The 20303-nt window shown below is 40.6% G+C and overlaps 1 protein-coding gene across 9 annotated transcripts in view; it reads left to right on the top strand.

Annotated features, from left to right (window-relative positions):
• The first annotated feature begins 4854 nt into the window (after positions 1-4854).
• Positions 4855-20303, top strand: part of RGS6 (regulator of G protein signaling 6) — a 475600-nt gene continuing 460151 nt past the window's right edge. For 3 of the 9 annotated variants that reach the window (XM_033108145.1, XM_033108143.1, XM_033108144.1), the window contains exon 1: positions 4864-5342. The gene's annotated coding sequence lies outside the window, so the exon portion shown is untranslated. Of the gene's footprint in view, positions 5343-20303 lie in introns of all 9 variants that reach the window. The other 6 variants (XM_033108142.1, XM_033108139.1, XM_033108137.1 and 3 more) reach the window with 5 other exon arrangements.

Below are 20303 nucleotides of genomic sequence, written 5' to 3'. Positions count from 1 at the left end.
GCAATACTGTTGACTGAACTACAGATTTCATTTGGATATCATCAGTTTTTCACTGCTGTCCCTTTTGTGTTCCAGAACCAGTCCACGATACCACATTGCATTTAGTTATCGTGTTTCCTTAGTCTTGTCTGATCTGTGTCAGTTTCTCATTCTTTCTTTGTTTGTCATGACCTTGACAGCTTTGAACAGCCCCAGTCAGGTATTTTGTAGAATGCACCATGCTATTGTTATTTATTTGCCACAGAGGTCAATGTGATGGGAAGCCAAGAAAGTCGAAACTGAAAGCCCATTGAAAATTTGGCTAGAGCTCACCTGCTCTAAGTACCTATGTGAATGAGTTCCTGATCCCACAATCAGGAGATTGTGGGGAACTCAGGAGGTCAGGAGAACAGGGATTAGGAGTTAAGCAGCTCTTTTTTCAAACAAAAACTCATAGACACAGACAACAGTTTAGTGGTTACCAGAGGGGGAGGAGGGATGGTAGAAGAGGATAAAGGGGGTCAAATACCCTCACATGGTGATGGAAGGAGAACTGACTCTGGGTGGTGAGCACACAATGTGATATATAGATGATGGATTATAGAAATGTACACTTGAAACCTATGTAATTCTACTAACCGTTGTCACCCCAATGAATTTAATTTAAAAAAAGAAGCTCTTTTTCAGACGACCCTAGCTGATTTTCCATCGAGTCTCATTGGTGATAACCCTACAACATGGCTGCAGAAATGGAACTACCATGATTAGCTTAGTCTAATGAAGTAATAGGTCCTCTTCCCTGAGTCATGGCTGTCAGGAAGGGGAGAAGCCAGCAAAGAAGGGGGGAGCCAAGGCGGGGTCAGGGTAGGGAATAGGTTTGGTAGACAGCAAACAGTATCTGTTACAGAGTCTGTTTATATATTCTGTGTTATCAGTAAAGTTCAAATGGGTCATAGCCTCCAAGGAGAATAGTATATCAGAAGTGTGCTGCTTATCAAAAGATGGCTGGTATGGATAAATAAATTGTAGTATATCTATACAAGGAAACACTACTCAGCACTAAAAATGGACTGCTGATACATGCAGCATCATGAATGAATCTCAAGGCATTAAGCCAAGTAAAAGAAGCCTGACAAATGACTGTGTACTGTATGATTTCATTTATATGACATTCTAGAAAAGGCAAAACCGTAGAGACAGCAAGCAGATCAACGGTGGCCAGGAGCTGAGGATGAAGGGAGGTGACTGGATACAAAGAGCATGAGGTAACTTTATGGGATGATAAAACTATTCTACAGATTAAAAAGAAAACTGCTATTGGTTTTTGGGTGATGGTGTGAAAAGGGACAAAAGAGCCTTGCAGGAAAGTTCATTTTGAGCATAGGGTACAGGTCTGTTGTCTTGAGAAACAGGGTCATCTGCCCAGGACTTGGTTGGCATAGATTTCATTTCTGTGTTCTTTAGAATGTCAGTGCAGAGTTGGTAAGCACAAAACTCTGAAGAGGGTTGAGAATACCCTGTGAGCTGAGCTCTGGTTCTTAAATACCTGCAAAAGGCCTTAAATTAATTAAAATATGGTTCTCCTGAAAAGAAGAAAAGCTTTGCCATGTTTTCCAGAGGGTGCTATGTGTTTCATTTCAGTGTTCTTATTTTGGGGGGCTACCTGTGGTCTTATACATTTGGGACTTTTATACAGTTTGTAACAGACAGATTTTGCCTCAGTAAAGGATCCTTCTTGTTGAAGTACAGCTTTAACTATTTATCTAACCAAATATGCCTATAACTGATTATGGAAAACTGTGGGAATCCCAGCATCTAACAGGAGGGAGACGGGGCAGGGGTGAGGAACAGATATTTTTTGTTGAGGGGACCTGTCCAACACTTCAAGTCATATCACACAAGCAGCTGCCTATTCTGTGACAGTTCTGTCCACAGGATCTTTAAGGGTGGTGCCTGAAATAGTGCCTAAAAGGTCGTCTGATGAAGAAGCTTGGTCCAAACAATTGGTGTGGAGAGAATCCCATGGTTATTTTGTGGCTGGTGTAGGTTTTAAAACAAACTTGTTATTGTTGATGGAAATTTTCTCCCATATGCATTAATTACACATGTACATATCCCTGCATCCTGATTATTAAGCACTGGGACTTTGTAAATATGCATTCCACTCTGACATAACATTACTTCTGAGTTTCAAAACATTACCATTCCAGCACCACGATATAAACATAACCATTGCCAAATATATGATTTTCAACACCACAGGTCAAGTGCTAAACTGTCGTCATCCTGGAAAGAGAAAAATCCACTTCACATTGTAGTCAGCTTTCCTGTCATAGACCCCTCCTGAGAAGGAGATTATGCAATTGGTAGTAACTGAAATGCTGGGCATTCATTGAAGAGAGCACCCCAGAGATTGTCGGTTGGTCACAAATTTTTGGAGGAGGTTATTGAGATGATGTGACTGCCTGTTGACACCTCTCCTCCAGTGGGACCCAGGCAATCAGAGGTTCCTCACCTGTCCCCTGTGCTTGGAATGTACTTCAGCCCACTGTTCCAAAGATGCAGCTTTGAGAGAATAAGGTATCATCGAGACCATCTGTGACTGAACCCAGGTAAGGCCTCCATACACACTTTTAAGATTCTGGTGGACAGGTGCTGATATCTACTCGTCTTGCTGCTGCTGAAGACGAGCCTCAGATGTAAGTTCCCTTGCTAATTAAACCTGCCACCTACCAATCTGGAGTGGTCTGCCTCTTTCTTTGGTCTCTTTGCCCTCCATGTACAGGCACCAGTTTGTGAACCAACATAAATTTTTGTTCAAAAGCATATTCTGGGGGTCCCATCACTAGAAATTTCAATTCAACAGGTATGAGATGGGGCTCAAGAATCTTTATTGCTATGTTTTAATAAGGACCCCACGTGATGCAGACACTGTGGCTTTTGAGCCACCCTTTGAGAAAGACCCTTTTCTAAAATATCTAACCAGGAAATTTATTTTCTTTCGGGATTTAATGGGAGGCAGTGTTGATCTATTATTTTTGGCTTTCTCAGTGGACAGAGCTAGGAACTATATCAATGTGTATACACACATACACATGTACATATATTTTTCTACCTATCTACCTAAATTAGAAATCATTTCATATCATCACTTCTAATTTAAAGCCACATCACTGGGTTTATCTAATCTTTTCCCTTCTTAAATCTGTAATTTTCTTCTCAAACTGTGTGAAACTTGCCTCCCAATATCCTTAATATGCTCAGTTCACCAGTATGTAGACCAATTTGTTGGCCATGCCAGCAAAAAGTGTGGCTTGTCTTTAAGTTACTTTTATTATTATATATATATTATATAAAAATTATATTTATAAAAATTGTATATCAAAATGTATTGTCACAGAATAGGCATGTATGTGTGTATGACGTATACACGTTATATATATATGTAATCAAATATTTTATATGAAATCAAATATTTTCCATATATTTAAGAAATTATATATAACCTATATTAGAAATCCCATATAATACATAAAATATATCAATATAAATAAATATATATAAATATCTGATTTCATGTTTTCCCCCAGCTTCATTACAATATGATTGACATATAACATGAAGTTTAAGTTATGCTATGTGATGATTTGAGATCTGTACATGTTGCAAAACGAAACGATTACCACAATAAAATTAGAAACAGAGAGAGAGAGACTGTGTATAGCATTTAAGATTTACTCTTCATACATTTCTAGTGCTTAGCAGAGGGTCTAACACAAGGCAGGGACTAATTGTTGCTTATTGGATGAAAGAACAACTACATCCATTAATCAGTATAGAATGGTGGGAAAGGAAATGAATGTGGGAAAGGAGACCTTAAATTTCAACCTTTGCACCCACACGGATGAAGACAGTTCAGGTCGTCCATCCTTCCAAGTTATTTTATTTCAACTCTACCTCCCCTTCCCCCGCATGAGACAACGCAGTTTAAGAATAAATCTTGAATTTGTTCTTGATATTGATAGCATTGATATTACACACCAATCCTATGGTCACCATTCAGCACCAACAATCTTGTTTTATTTCCACCTGCAGCTTCCTGAATCTGTAAGTACATGTCACATTTCAGAGCTCCCACATTAAAGAATATCGTCAGTTTCAGTCACCCTTTCTCATTTTCTGTCTTCAACTTTTTTCTTCTTTCCCCAAGATTTGCAGAGTTAATTATTCGTGAAAGTTCTTTTGTGGTGGTTTCCGATAAGCATAATCACAACACACTTCAAATGCAGAACGTGGTGTAAATGTTGAATCAATAAAAATGACGAGGTTAGAAACAATATCCCTGACGATCGCAGTAGCCTGTTTCAATTTAGAGGGCGCCAGTTACACACGTCAGCAAGAGATTCAAAAGCTACCGCGTAAAGCAGTCCGAACCAGGAATCCCTAAGACAACCCTGCCGCCCTTGAAGTTTCCAGACGCAGCCAGCTCCCGGAATTGATGGACACCAGCCTTCGCATCGCTGAGCCAATCTGCGCATCGCAAACTCGCATCGCTGAGTTTTTTCCGGCGGCAGCTAAAGTGCCAGAAATTTCCAGGTTTTCTCTTTCTCGGGCAAATCCCCGTACGCACCTTCATGGGTGCTGAGAACAGGTGAGCCGGGAGGCGGCGCCTTCGGGCCGAGCTCAGGTGCCCCGCCCCGCCCCGGCCACCGCCCCGCCCCGCCCCGCCCCGCCCCGCCCCTGGCCGCTCGGGTCCCGCGCAGGTGCGGGCGCCCAGGTACGCGCGGCGCCGCCTGCAACTCCGCTGCACCCCCGACAGCGGGCGCCGCTGCTGCAGCTCCCGGCGGCGGCGCTGAGCGGCTTCGCGAGTCGGGGCAGCCCCTGCGCTCTGCCCTCCTCCGTGGAGAGCGCTCCTGCTGGACGCGGCGTTTCCGCAGCGGCGGGAGTGGACGGGCACGGAGTCGGCGGACCCATCTCCATAGACCCCGCCGGCCGGGGCGGGGAGAGGCGGGCGAGGCACGAGCGCCCGGCAGCGCGGAGAGCGGGGCGGGCGCCGAGCGCGCTGGAGATGCCGAGCGCCCCGCGCCCTGGCACCATGGTACCCGCCGCGCCTCCTCGCCGGCCCCGGGCTTCGCTCTCGGCTCGCTGAGTCCCCACGCTCCCCGCCGCGGAAACTCGAGAGGACCAGGCGAGAGCTTGGACAGCAGCTCGGAGACTGACCCAGACGTCCCCGCCGCCCCCAAGAGGCTGCCGGTCCCCGTTCCCCGGGCTTCTCTAGCTTTACCATGAACCTGGAGCAAGCTTGGCTTTAGGACAAATTCCGAAGCCGGAGAGGGAGTCAAGACTATTCTTTGGTTGCTAAGGTAATTGTAATTGTGACAAAAACGGGAAAGAAACAAATGGGGGGAAAGATGTTTTTAAACGGCATGCCCCCCACCCCTCAATTCATGTGTGTTCATGTCATTTCATCTCCTGGGTGTGGATGCTGGTCCATTTCAGATGCGTGACAGGTGTCGGGGTGTGTGTGTGTGTCTGTGTGTGTAGTTTGGGACTGTAGAGGCACGAGCTTACATAAGTGGTAATGCAAGCTGGTGTGTGGACTTGTGTAGGATGGGTGCAGGTCTGCATAGAAATCATGTTCCCGGGCTTCTGGGTGTGAAGCGCTCACCGACTGGGACGAGCGAGCGTGCAAAGGGTACGTGCTTTTAGGGACTTCAGTCTACCTATGATTTGGAGATCGCAGGTGGGGCAGCTTTACCTCCAAGGCAAACCTTCATTAACTTTTTCTCTAAATAAGCTCTCCCCTTTGTGGTTTGGAGGAAAAGAACGCGAGTGGCGAGGGAGTGGGTGATGAGGTCTCTTTTGGGGACCTGCGGCAGGAAAGGGAACGGAGGTATTCTCTCTGAGAGGATGACAACGAAACTGGTTGCCTGAAGAGACTGTGTTTACAGTTACTGTCAGGCTGCGTAAAAAGTGGCCAGAGAGACAAGGGAAAGTGACCCAGAAGATTTAATTTTGTTTAGAATGAAAGCTGCTGTATTTCATTTTTTTTTTTAAATTTTGTTGGAGTAGGAAGGAATGTTCTTTCTTGTTGAGAGGAGTAGCATTTCCATGCTACAAACAAGGTATTTTGGGTCTTATTGTTGGCTTAGAATTGTTTCCTCAGCATTTATCAATGCCTAGGAGCTGGATCTACAGGTAGATTCTAATCAATACCTTTTAGCAGCGTAAAACTGCCAAAATAAGCAGTGTTAGGCAAAGCCTAACACTGGACCCTTTTCTCACTAGAGGAGGATGAGAAGTGGAAGAATAAGAACTGGGCTTATAAGTGTCTGAATGGAGTTAGAGACTGAACTGCAAGTTTGTGTGAGTTTTGTTAAAACGTGGTAGACAGAAAGGAAACTATTAGGTTTAACTTAATATGTTAGCAAGGTTTTATATATCAAGTTTCATAGGCAGATGGGTAATTAATTATATGGAGTGGACACAGGGGAGTTGGTGAGAAACTTTCTGTGAGTTGTATATTCTTTATGTTATTTATTCCTATTCTTCTTATTTATTAATTTTGCGATGGATGGGACTACCCTGTGAAAGAAAGTAAGTTGAGGACGGAGGGAAATTTGAGAGACTCTTTGGAGGTACAACTTTGTGAAAAAAAGCACGCATGCTGAAAAGAAAAACCAAGATGACAAATTCTTTCTGAGTCCTCTGATACTACTGTTAAGCTAAACTGTTGTGTAAATATGGTAATCTTATGGGATATGCCATAAATATCTATATAAATATATCTACCCTCAACAACTCGATCTTTTCTGAAAGAGTCTGTAAATTCTAGAAATGTCAGCTATTGTGAGGTATTTTGATGATGTAGGTAGCCCCTGGTATTTCCTTTTTCGCATTCATTCCTTTGGTTCTTAACTTTCCCATCTCCTTTAAGAAACCTTAATTAACATTTACTGATAATACATTGCTGAGAGTTTCAGTAAAATAATGCTGGCTTTCTTCAAGCAACACATTTTTTCTTGTCAAGTGAAACATTGCAACAGTGCTTTTGTGGCAGAAATGTCTCTTTAAATGAGTCAGTTATTTACTTACTTAAGAGTGGTTTGTGGAATAAGATAGCCAACATAGATATTGTTTAAATGAGAAAACATTTCTTGAGAAAGAAAGTTTTTAATTGAAGTGTCATTAACACGCAATTTTATATTGGTTCCAGGTATCAATATGCTTTGACATTTGTATATACTGTGCTATGATCACTATGTCTAGTTACTCTCTAAGAGGTATTTAGGATAATAAAATGTGCCAGTAATTTTGGATGTTTTGTCCAGAGGGAGAGAATTTTATGTAAAAGCAGGATCATTCTGTTTCTTATTTCTCTGATAGTCTCCTATGCATTTTATCCCCTGAACTGCTAAGACTTTGCCAGAAGTTGCTGAACATTCTGTTTTGTGCCAGGGGTTAAACATCAGGGAGATATGAGTAAGGAGCTATGTGTCACGCCAACATTTTTCCAAAGGGATGCGCTCAGAGGTTTCCGTACTGGGATTAATTTTTCCTTTAGCCTCTCAGTTAGCTTGTCTTCATTCATAATGCTTTGAACCTAGGAAAGCATTTAACCTCTTCATTTTCAGTGCCAACTGGAAAGAATATATTTACCAAATTTCATCTTCAATGTAACATATGGCATGATATAAGTGATTACTACATACCATGTTTCCTCCCAAATAAGACCTAGCCGGACAATCAGTTCTAATGCGTCTTTTGGAGCAAAAAATTAATATGACCCAGTCTTAATTTACTATAAGATATATAATTTATATAATATATAATTTAGATAATATAAATTAGCTTAAGCTAAATCTGGTGGTTGTTCTGACATTTGATGAGAATGATCTTTGTTTGAAGAGGGTTTTTTCAAACACAGATGACTGGGGTCACCCGCAGCGTTTCGGACTCAGTTGGTCTAGAGAGGGGCCTGAAAATTGACATTTCTAACCAGTCCTGAGATGCTGCTGACTGTGCTGGTCTGAGGACCACACTGAGAACTAGGCCTTAAGATCCTTGAGGGCAGAAACACTGTTTCACTTCTTCACATGCATCTGTTCCATGCTCAGCAACATACCTGCCCGTAGATGTTAAGTTGGTTGAATCAATGCCGGCTTTTTCAATGCGGGAAAAGCTTTCCGAAGTACTCAAGAGAAAAGAGATAATCACCCAGAATTTGGAACCAGTAAGTCTGTCATAAGAGTAATAAGAAGTCATGAAACCCAGTTCTTCAAACTGCAAGGAAAGCAAGAATGCCCACAAGTAGGCAGTTAAAGTAAACATTAAACCTAATGAGTTACATTAAGTAACAACTCAGAGCACCTGCTTGAGACCTTACAAACCACCAAGCTTATCACATGCTTCACTGTTGCCTTCCTGAGACTTGTAAGAGGCAATTCATTTTCTACCACATAGGAGTTCCAATAAGAGGAAGGGGAAGAAATTCACTACTAATTACCCTAACTGTCAAAGCCGCAGGTAAAGAAAGCAATAGTCCCGACCCCCCCCCCCTCCCCCCTCCCCCCCCCCCCCCCTTCCCCCCCCCCCCACCACACACACACACCCAAAAGACAGAACAATGCTCCTTAGAGCACCACGGCCATTCTGGGGGATAGGCCCACATTTTATGACTAAAGGATCTAAGAGAAGAGGGCACTGAGGGCGTGTATTTGATAGCTAGGAGATTCCAGCCGGCTGAAATGCCCCACTTTTTTTGGTCATTCTTGTGTGGCTACTTTGATTAGAAAATGAATGCTTTCCTTCTACTTAGGTGTTACACACATAGGGTACAGCTATTTTTATGTATGGAAACTTTAAAAAAATGTGTCAATATTTGAATATGAGCAAAGTAGATATTCACGTAACTGAAGCTACTCAGCTGAGCTGTGGTGGAGACTAGCTGTCTGGGCTTTTCTAAATGCTTAGGTAAAACCATCGAAGGAAAAGCTATCTACGTCTTTGCATGTTTGCGTTCCGTTATTCACGAGTGTCTGCCCTACCCAAGAGACTGAGAGGAAGTGCATCTCAAAGCCTTCTGAGATGAGAGTATCCTGCATGAATGTTAACTAGTGGTGGCACCTCATTGCAAGTACCAGGGGCACCTGGATTGCACTCACTGAGACCTGGCCAGCCCCGAGCCCAGACCGGGGATTGTGATGGCTGGCTCTTAAAGTAGCACAACTGGCATTTTAAACCCCATTAATTGTGCGGCTGAACCTCAATGTCCTCATCTGTAAAAAGGGAATAAAAATATACCCCTTGAGTCCATGTGGCTGCAAGGAGGAAACAGAGGAGACCCGGGGACTGGAGACGGACCCTGTCACATCGCGCTTCGTGTTTTCTAATGATATTGGTAATGAGTTGTTGGCTTGCAGCATCTGGAATTCCTGGAGGAAATCTGAAACTGGTGCCTGTACACGGAGGACAGGAAAGACTGAGGAAAGAGGCAGACCACTCCAGATTGGTAGGTGGCAGGTTTAAGAAGCAAGAGGATTTATATGTGAGGCTTGTCTTGGGCCGACCGCAAGATGAGTAGATTTCCACATCTGCCCACCAGAATCTTCAAAGTTTATATAGAGGCCTTAACAGGGTTCAGTCATGTATACTGTCCAGATGGGCTCAGCAACACCTTATTCTCTCAAGGCTGTGTCCTTGAAAATGGCTCCCACTGTGGAAACAGTGGGCAGAACATACATTCCAAGGACAGGAGAGGGTGTGAGGAGCCTCCAATTGCCCAGGTCCAGCTCGCGGGTTAACTGGTGGTCACATCCTCTCAATAACCTTCTCCAACAGGAGTGGGTTGGGAAATAAGAATTTCGGGATAATGGTTCCCCCCTTTTTTTTTTCTGTTCCTGAGGACTTGCTGCATCAGCCTAGCATTTAGTTCCTGGAGAATCCTGCTCCATAGTTGTAACTTGGGCTTTGAGGAGGTCTGGGAAGCAAATGGGCCAAACATTAAATGGAGAGGGTGGTGTAAGAAAGGTCTTCCTTTTGGGAGCTACAGATGAATCTGTTTCCTTAAGCGCAAAGGCCGTTAATCACCATCAGGAAGAGAAGTGAAACAGGGACTGCTGCTACATGAATATCTCTTGTGCCAGACTGACCCATGCCTGGAGCGAGGCCATGTGTTAGTTTTTTCTCTCTATCCTCAGTATCTCTTATAGTGCTTGGCCCATGGTAGGAGTTTGCTGAACATCTGCTGAATTATTGACTTTCAGAGTGACAGCTGTGAGTGGGTGAAAATGGGAGGATGAATGGACGAGTACTGGTGTGGAGGCGTGGACTGGTTCGGGTGTAGGTGCACGGGCAGGTCCACATTGCAGGTACGTGGACTGGGGCAGTTGTGGATGCAAGGTACAAATGGTTACAACCGCCGTCCTTACTGTTTGCTTGGCGAGATCCACCTCAGATCCACGATATAGTGAGGCCCTAGTCCTATTTTGTAATGATACATTACTCTTTGTCTCTTCTAATGGGTGATGGTCTGTGTGTGTGTGTTTTTTTTAAACTATATTATCCTGCCCCGGAACAAAGCCACACACATAGTAAATGCTTGAGAAAAAATTGGTTTCCTAAACAAATTTTGCCCAACCTACAAAGCTGTAGATTTGTCATGCAGCAGTGAACTGCTCTTAATACAATAATCAGGTGTAAAGCTTTTTGTAGATCAAAGCCTTTTATCAAGAACTAGATGGTATTACTCCCATTTTACCAATTAAGAACCCAAAGGTAATAATGAGATTCAGCCACTTGATCAAGGTCAGGTAGTTAGTAAGCAGAGAAACCAACACTTAAACTCAGCTCTTATCTGACCCCCAAAGTCCTGAGTCTCTCTGATGTATCAGAAGACGGGGGGTAGACAGAGACCCTTGAGATCATCATTTCAGTTGTTTCGGACATGATTGAAATAAATAGAAAATTAACAATCAAGGTTGTTCAGTGAAGGTTTAGAAAAAGGATGTGTGGAATTGTATAAGTCAGATTAGGTAGCAAATAGATGACGAAGACAGTAAGTACAGGTCAGTTCAGAGAGAACATTGTATAACCAGATCTGGAAGAGACAGGCTTTGGGAAATACGTACACATTTCCTAGGTGAAGAGAGGAATAATAGCAAGCTTTTCAGGTGAGAGGTATTGATAATAACCGGTTGTTAAACCAATTGTTTGCTTTCAGAGTATGAACCCATTATTCTTGAAACATGCGGCCCCCTCACCCATTTTTGTTAGAGACATGGGTACCAAATAACACTTTCGTTTTTGTTTTTTTTTTTTCCCTAAAAGCAAAGCAGCCACCCGTGTGTGAGGATGAGTGGCATGTGGCGCTGAATCCCAGAATTGGGAAGATTAGGGACAGACGAGAACTGTGTTAAAACAAAGGGTGTGGCTGCTTAGAGGGCCCTGTTGTTGCCATCCATTTTTAATATTAGCAACTAACTCTAATTAGAAAAGTGTTGTATCGCTCACAATGCCCGATCCAAACCCAACACTAGTTTGAGCTGGCTGGGTTTTTTTTCTGTCTGTGACCTCTCTAGAAGAAAGACGATAACTTTTAAAAATGTCCAGTATACGTTTCTCTTCAGCTGCTATGTTAAGTGCTACTGTGTCACATTCCAAACCAAAGGAGGAAGATGCCATTATATTACCTGATGACCATACATTCTAAAACAAAGACTGATTCAGCAGCTGGTCAAAGTAGAAAGGATGCATCCACAGAGAAAACACTTATTGATTATATTTTAGATTTCTTTTTTTGAGCGGGGGGGAAGGCACTTTAATTTTCAGAATGGCAGGAAGTTTAGGGGCTTGGCTGCTGGTTTCTGCCCATTGCCAGGGATATGTGACATTAGACAACGTAGGTGAACACTACTGATCTGCAATCTCCCCAGGTGCAGAAGAGGGCTACAAAATTATGATTGCTTTGAGGGCGTTACTGACAGAGTTTTCTGGAAACCTCTGGTTTAGTCAACTCCTAGTCTGGGCGTGGGGAGGAGGGTTCCTATCTAAATCATCCAGTGGTCTAAGGTCTCCACTGCTCTTCCTGGTCCTTGACTATATGTCCACATTGGTAGTAAGTCCCACTACTAAAGACCCTCTTCTAGGTGATGATTATCAGATATGGCTGTTTTCCAGAAGTTTGGAAAAACAGAAGTCTGGAGAAACAGAATATGGTAATACAGGCACATCTAAGTGGAATGAAGGAGGAGTTACTTCCCTCAGAGATATCATTGAAGAGGTTGAGTGGATGAGTTGGACCTTGGAGGGCCAATGAGTTTGGGGCCTGCGGAAATGAGGGCAGGGGACAGAGGTGGCAAGAGTGTTCTTGAGGCATTTCATTGTAAGTAAAAGGATAGAGGTGACAAAGTGTGCAAAGAATTTTTAATATTCCCCTACCGAGAGTCAGGTCCTTAAAAACCTTTCAGGCAGGAGAAGTCTGTTGATGAACTTCAAACTGAGGGAGAAACAGGGATAGGCGAAATGTATGTTGCAAGCAAAACTGTTTAATATTTACGTTTACCAAAAGTAAAATGAGAAAACGAAGTTGATTATAAATGGCATTTACCTCACCTTATGTTGGTAATAGTGGATGTGCCACAATAAATTTCTGGCTACTTCGTACTGTTTTCCAGTAATCACTTACCTGCAGTGAAATGCTTGTAAGTGGTTTTGCTATATTATAGTCAAAGCACAAGTCCCATGCAAATGAGCATTTCCTCCATTGTGTGAGGCTCTCTGTCCAGATGCTCAATGCCTTTTAGAATTTCCGACTGAGAGGTTGACCCTTGATGCCCGATCTTCTGTGGCTCGAGGGTAACGTGGATAAATCTTGGGATAAACTTTATATAACTTGCTTGGCATGACTGATTAGGAAGTTCTCAGATATCTCACCCCAATGCATAGGATATTTAACTTCATGCCAAAGCATATGCTGTCAATTCCAGGTTTTCATTTCTTTGGCTTTCTTTAGCTTTCAAAAGATTCTCTGCAAGAACCACTTTTCCTGCCTGCCATCTGCCTTACAACCCCTTCCCCCACTTCAAAAAATCTGTTTCTAATCCCCAGTTTCTTAAAATTTCTAATTATCCTTAACAGGAGTGACCAGTTGGCTATCAAAAATATATTTGGAAGTAGATTGGTTTAAGTTGAACTTTGCTTATGGGGAATTGGTGGTGGGGGAAAGTTTCCTGTGGTTGAGTCTGCTCATTCTGTTAGTTAGACGAAGATGAACAGTGATAGACAAAACTAGAAATGCAAATTAGACCATTCTGTTGAGGGACTTGAATGCCACATATACATGATGATGGTGATGATGATAATGGTGACAAAAAGACCAAAACTGAACTAAAGCAAAATTGAAACCAACTCAAACAAAAAGGAATGTATCTGACTCATATACCTAGGAATTCAGGCATGGCTAGATTCAGGACTTAAGTGATATTGTCATCACTCTTACTAGATATCTCATTGTCTTGACTTTCCTTTCTGTGACACTAGGGAAAAAGTTGATAGTCCTCACTATCCTTTCCCTTACTTCCCTTCAACACAGCCCCTCACAGGGAAGGGGTCTTCTTTCTTCCAGCGTCCTTATCTCAGACTCAGGGAAGGACCTTGATTGGTCCCGATTAGAGTCACAGTCTACCTTGATCCAATGCATGTGTCCAGTGAAACAGCATATTCTAGTCAGGATAGTTTACAGGCCCATCCTTCCCTATCAGAAGAAGCAAATCGGAGAGCCAAAAACTAAAATGGGCAACAGGAAACAGGAAGTGCCCCAATCTTCTAAACTGGCTAAAGGGCTTGTTGAGCAGTGGAAAGTTATTAAGAACCAATGCAGAGTAATTCAACCACTCTTTGAGAGTTCTGAGATATTTTATAAGTCTTGGAAGACTTTCATTATCCAAAATAACGCTTTTGGGTAACGTGAGGCATTCCTTCAATGGTATAGTTCTAATTTTGTTTCACTTCTATGACAGCTCATTCAGCGATTATTGCTGCTGGTCTGTACCGACTGCACAAGCATTGGGTGAGTGTATACAGTGGTGACAGACACGACCTGTTGCTCATGCACCATCCTTGCCTCCGTATGCCTGCAATTGCATCACGTTTTGCCTTGCTCTACCTAATGTGGCTCAAGTGCCACCTTGAGAACCAGAGATGCTATATCCTTCTTCCAGAATATTTGCACTATTCTTTTTTAAACATACAATTCTGTTGTACGTCATATTCGTATAAAAGTACATGAATCATTGCTCAATGAATTTTCAAACACTAAATACATCCATGTTATCTCCCCCAGATCAAGAGATAGAATATTATCATTTCCCCAGAAACTACCTCATGCACCCCACCAGGAACTACACACCCCTTTTCCCCAGTGGTAACCACTAAGCTGATATGGTCTCATGTTGAAATATATATAGAATTATATGTGTATATTCTTTTTTTGTGGCTTCTTATGCAGAACATTGAGAGGATTCATCCATGTTGTGATGTATAGCAGACGTTTATTCATTTTTATTGCTGAATAGCAATCCACATTGTATTGTTTCACAAACTGTTCATTCATCTACTGTTGACGGGCGTTTGGGACATTTCCAGTTTAGGGCTACTGTGGATAATGCTGCTATAAACGTTTTTGTATGTGTTGTTTGGTACACATGTGAATGCATTTCTGTTTGGTATACACCTAAGACTGGATTGCTGGGATATGGGGTGCATATGTTCAACTTTAGAGGTTCTTACAAAAGGTTTTCTAAGTGGTTGTATCAGTTTACACTCCCATCATCATTTTATGAGTGTTTCAGTTTCTCTACACACTTCTCAACACTTGGGATTGTCAAACTTTTGAATTGTAGCCATTATGGTGGGTGTGTAGTGGTGTCTCTTCTGGTTTCAATTTGCTCTAGTGACTAAATGATGTGCCTTTTTAATACATTTTTTTTTTGGTCACTTTTATTTAATCTTTTGTAGTCCCTATTCAAGTTTATTGGCTATTTTTCAACTGGATTGTCCATATTTTTCTTATTGTTTTGTAATTTTCTTTTTTTAATACAAATATTTTTACCAGCCGTATGTATTTAAAATATCTTTTCCTATTCTGTGGCATGCCATTTGACTCTCTTTTGATGAATAGGAGATTTTGCTTTTAATGTAATATCCAATTTATCATTCTCTTCCTTTATGGTTATTTTTTCTGTGATTGTTCAAGAAATTTTTGCCTACTCTAAGATCATAAAACTATTCTCCCAATTTTTAGAAGCCCTCTTGTTTTGCCTTTTTAGGTAAAAAATCCACCTGAGGTTGATTTTTATCTATGGCACGAGGAGGGTATATATATTTATTTTATTTTCCATATGTAATTAACCCAGCACTATTTATTGAAAAATCTCCTCTTTTCCACTGCTTTGAAATGTCACCGTTGTTATAAATCAGGTGATCATTTATATGTGGGTCTCTCTTTGCTTTCTAGCCCCTTTCATTGTTCAATTTGCCTATTCTTATACTGATACCGACTGTCTTAATTAATATAGCTTAATAATAAGTCTTCATATCCAGGAGTGTATGTCCTCCAGCTATGTTCTTATTTAAGAATAGCTTGGTTATTCTTCGCCATTTGCAATACTATATGAATTTTAAAATCATCTTTTGATGGGATTTTGATTGGGACTATATTAAATCTCTAACCCAAATTGGGAGTAAATTAGTTTTAGAATGTTGACTATTTAAATTCATTAATATAGTATATCCCTTCATTTATTTAGCTCTTTCATTTCTGCTACTGTTTTGTATCTCCCTATGTTGTAAACATATGTACATCTTTCTTTATACATATTCCTAGTATTTGAAGTTATTCCTAGTATTTGAAGTATTTATGATATTATAAATTATATCTTTAAAAAAATTTTTTTTTATTATTGGGGGATATTGGGGCACAGTGTGTTTTCCAGGGCCCATCAGCTCCAAGTTGTTGTCCTTTAATCTAGTTGTGGAGGGCGCAGCTCACTGGCCCATGTGGGAATCGAACCGGCAACCCTGTTGTTCAGAGCTTGCGCTCTAACCAACTGAGCCATCTGGGTGCCCTAAATTATACCTTTTGAGAACATCATTTTCCCGTTGTTTGTTGTGAATATATACAATTGATTTTTATATATTGATGTCGTATCTGGTGAGTTTGCTAAATTCACTTATTAATTCTAATAGTTCTCTGTAAATTATTATAGTTTTTCCATGTATACAGTCAAGTTACCAGCAAAACTTTTTCCTTTTTCCTTTGCAATCATTGTGACTGTTTTTTTGTTTCTTTTTCTTGCGGGTTGCATTGGCTGAGATCTCTAATATAATGGTGAATAGAGTGGTCCTACTGGGCATCCTTGTCTCATTCGTGATCTCATCATAATCATAATCATAAAGGAAAAGTGAGGAAGATCTCAAAGTGTGACTATTAAATATTACAATTGCTGTCTTTTATAAATATCTTTTATCAGATTAAACAAGTTCCTTTAATATTCAAAATTTTCTAAGAGTAGTTTCATGAATCGATGTTGAATTTGAACAAATGCTTAAAGCAATAGTTACGTGAAACGTCCAGCTCTCCTCCTTTCCCCGCCCCCCTTTTCTCTTGGATCTGGCCCTGTATGTCCTCATTGCCTTGGGAGCTCTCCTTTTGAAAAAATTGTCTCCAGCTTTTCTAGTTGTTCTCAAGGGTTGTTCTGTTGTAGTTCCTCATTGTAGGACGTGGTCCATTCTAATTGTGCTATGTTTGTCTTCCAGCTGTATAGTATGAGTAAAACTGTAACAAACCCTCAGAAACCTATTAAATTGTTATATCTTTGACCTATTATATATTGTTTCTCCTTGATGAGCTTTAGGAATAGATCTTTCTTTTGTTAAGTCCTCCTATCACCAGGAAATGAAAAACTATTGCTGTTCCAAGTGTGTGCATTATGGAGTCACAGAAGAGATGCACCCGATATTTAAATGCTTACTTTTAGTGTAAAAAAGATAACTGATTTTACCTGTTCTTTAAAAAATGAAAAAAGAACACAACAAAATTCCAAGGACTAAAACTGACATTCTTTTTTTAAAAACAACCAATAGGAGTGCTTTTCTTCTTGGGTCCCCTGGGAACACATCATCCCCCCTCTCTCTTAGTCATCCCCTTTTTGTGTATAAAAATTGGCAAAGCTTCTCTGTCACTCCTACTTCTTCTCTTGCAGTCATGTAATCTTTCGTGTGAAATAAGAGAATAATAAAATGTTACTTCTGCACTCCCTAGAGTCAGAAATATTAGTCAGTAGTATTAGACACTATAATCTTAGAACCCATACTCATAAAATGTAAGTCCTCTCATGTGACGGGAGAGGCATTTCGGATCTCGAGACCCAAATTCTAATGTTGGCTCTATTACTAACTAGCAAGATGACATTACAATATAACTTGATCTCTCCAGGCCTTAGTTTCATCCTCTGAAAAATTGAGTAATTGGGCTTGTTCAAGGAACACAACATTTTTTTTTTTTTTTTTATAAGGAGGGTGCAGCTCACAGTGGCCCATGTGGGTATCGAATCGGCGACCTTGGTGCTACCAGCACCACGCTCTAACCAACTCAGCTAACCAGCCACCCCAAACACAACATTTTGTATGTAAAGGACCAAATAGTAAATATTTCGAACTTTGTATGCTATATGGTCTCTCTTGCAATTACTCAACTCTGCTGTTGTAGCATAAAAGCAGACAATAAGTAAACAAATGGGCATTTATAAAACTTTATTTATGGACACAGAAATTTCATTTTTATGCAATGTTCATGTGTTATTAAAAAATTATTCTTCTTTTAACTTTCTTTAACCATCTGAAAATATAAGAACCATTCCTAGCTCACAGACCATACAAAAGCAGGCAGCAGGCTAGATTTATTCCACCGGCCCTAGTTTGAACTAGCTGATGGTCAAGGACTATTTCAGAACTCTATGTTAGACATTGATATTCTAGGCTTTTTAAAATTATTTTCTCTGTCCCATGAGCATTGTTCAAAAGACTCTTATTTCTTTCTCTTAGATCAATTAAGAACAAGAAAATAAAAGATTTTATTTTCCCTTTATTTCTTTTGCTCTTTAATCTGGTAGATCCAAGTTTCTGACCTACTGTGTTTCCCCGAAAGTAAGACCTCTAATCAGCTTAAAATCAGCTCTAATGCGTCTTTTGGAACAAAAATTAATATAGGACCCGGTCTTATATTACATTATATAAGACCGAGTCTTATAGTAAAATAAGATTATGTATTATATTATACCTGGTCTTATATTAATTTTTGCTCCAAAAGACACGTTAGAGCTGCTTGTCTGGCTAGGTCTTATTTTCAGGGAAACACAGTATATAATTTTCCTGTACCTGAAGAACTTGTTTTACCATTTCTTGCAGGGCAAGTTTGCTAGTGAACTTGCTCAGTTTTTATTTGTCTGAGAAAAGTGTTTTCCTTTCACCTTTGAAAGATAATTTCACTAGATATAGAATTCTAGGCTGGTGGGTTTTTTTCTTTCAACATTTTAAGTATTTCACACCACCATCTTGCTTGCATGGTTTCTGATGAGAAGCCCTCTGTAATTGTTATCCTTTTTCTTCTATAGGTAAGGTTTTTTCCCTCTGATTTCTTTCAAGATTTTCTCTTTGATTTTCTACAGTTTAAATATGATATAGGCTAGTGGGTTTTTTAACCGTTTGGTGCTTTCTGATCTTCCTGGATCTGTCGTTTGGTGTCTGTCATTAACTTTGGAACGCTCTCAGTCATTATTCCTTCAAATATTTCTTCTCCCTTTTCTCTTTCTTTTCCTCCTAGTATTCCAATCACACTTATGTTACATCCTTTGATATTATACCATAGTTCTTGGATGTTCTGTTCCATTAAAAAAATTGTTTCTCTCTCTCTCTCTTTTCAGTTTTGGAAGTTTCAACTGACCTTCACTCAAGTTTACTGATTCTTTCTTTGGCTATTTTGAGTCTACCAATGAGTCCATCAAAGGCATTCTTAATTTCTTATAGTGTTTTTGACTTCTAGCATTTCCCTTTTTAAGGAGTTTCTTTTTTTAAAGAGTTTCTGTCTCTCTGTTTTCATGACCATCAACTTTTTCCATTAGAACCTATAAAATATTTAATCATAGTTATTTTGAATTTCCTTTATGATAATTTCAACACCTGTATCATATCTGAGTCTGGTTCTGATGATTGCTTGTGTCTTCAGAGTGTGTTTTTTTCCTTGCGTCTTAGCACCCCTTGTAATTTTTTGTTTAAAGCCAAACATGATGTGTCAGGTAATAGACGCTGAGGTAACTAGACCTTTAGTGTGAAGTTGTCTTTAATTTGGCTAGCAGTCGGGCTGTTCTTAATGTTTGCTGTAGCTGTAGATGCCAGAAGCTTCCAATTCCCCTGTTTTAGTCTCCTCTGTTGACTTCAAGTTTCCTTAAGTACTCCTCAGGGTGTTGTGTTTTGGAGGTCTTTTTGCTGTAATTCACTGTTATTATACTAGAGCCCTGTTAGTGTGGTGGTAGGGTGTCAGTGAGGAGAGATATTCTATAACCTTCCAATTAAGAGCAAAAATGGAGCAACTTTTCTTTAGTAAATGTGGCAACACTTTCTCTATTGCAGTAGGAGAGGAGACCGAGAACATGGTGGTTTAGGTGAGGGTGACCCAAAATGAGAGACTTGCCTGCTGCTGGCTTCCATGTCTTCATTGGAGTTTAAAGTGAGCCCATCAGTTGAGACTGTGTGTAAAGTCTGAACAAGGAGAAGATATGAGATAGCCAGTTCACAAAGGAATAAATCAAACTTGGTGGGAAAACATGTTAGACTTGGTGGGCAGTATTCACTGACTCATTAGTCAGCCTGTTTGTGTGATTTCTTCACCCCCCGCCCTGCCCCACCATTGCCAAAGTGTTCACTTGCTTGGATGTGAGCTTGGATATTTCGATATTGTGTGGATATTATATGGTAGATATTCAGGTTCTCAGTGTTGGAGTTTTTCCAGGAAATATGACACAGAAAGGGAAGGTCAGGATATTTACAAGGCAGTGATTGCGTGATTATATGAGTGATGGAGCCAGTGAGAGAAGAAAGTAACCTAAAGATGTTAAAGATTGAGATAGATTGAATGTACACCTGAAACTAAAACAGAGAGAGAGAAAGAAAGAAAAAAGAAAGAAAGAAATTGAGCATCTAAATAAGTTTGAAGAATGTTTGCAGTGAATGTAGAATAAATGAGCTGGAAAGAAGGAAGGAGGACAGAG

The sequence above is a fragment of the Rhinolophus ferrumequinum genome, chromosome 6, assembly GCF_004115265.2.
Source record: "Rhinolophus ferrumequinum isolate MPI-CBG mRhiFer1 chromosome 6, mRhiFer1_v1.p, whole genome shotgun sequence".
Classification (NCBI taxonomy): domain Eukaryota; kingdom Metazoa; phylum Chordata; class Mammalia; order Chiroptera; family Rhinolophidae; genus Rhinolophus; species Rhinolophus ferrumequinum.
The sequence above is the reverse complement of the archived record's forward strand: the minus strand, read 5'-3'. Positions and strand labels throughout refer to the sequence as shown.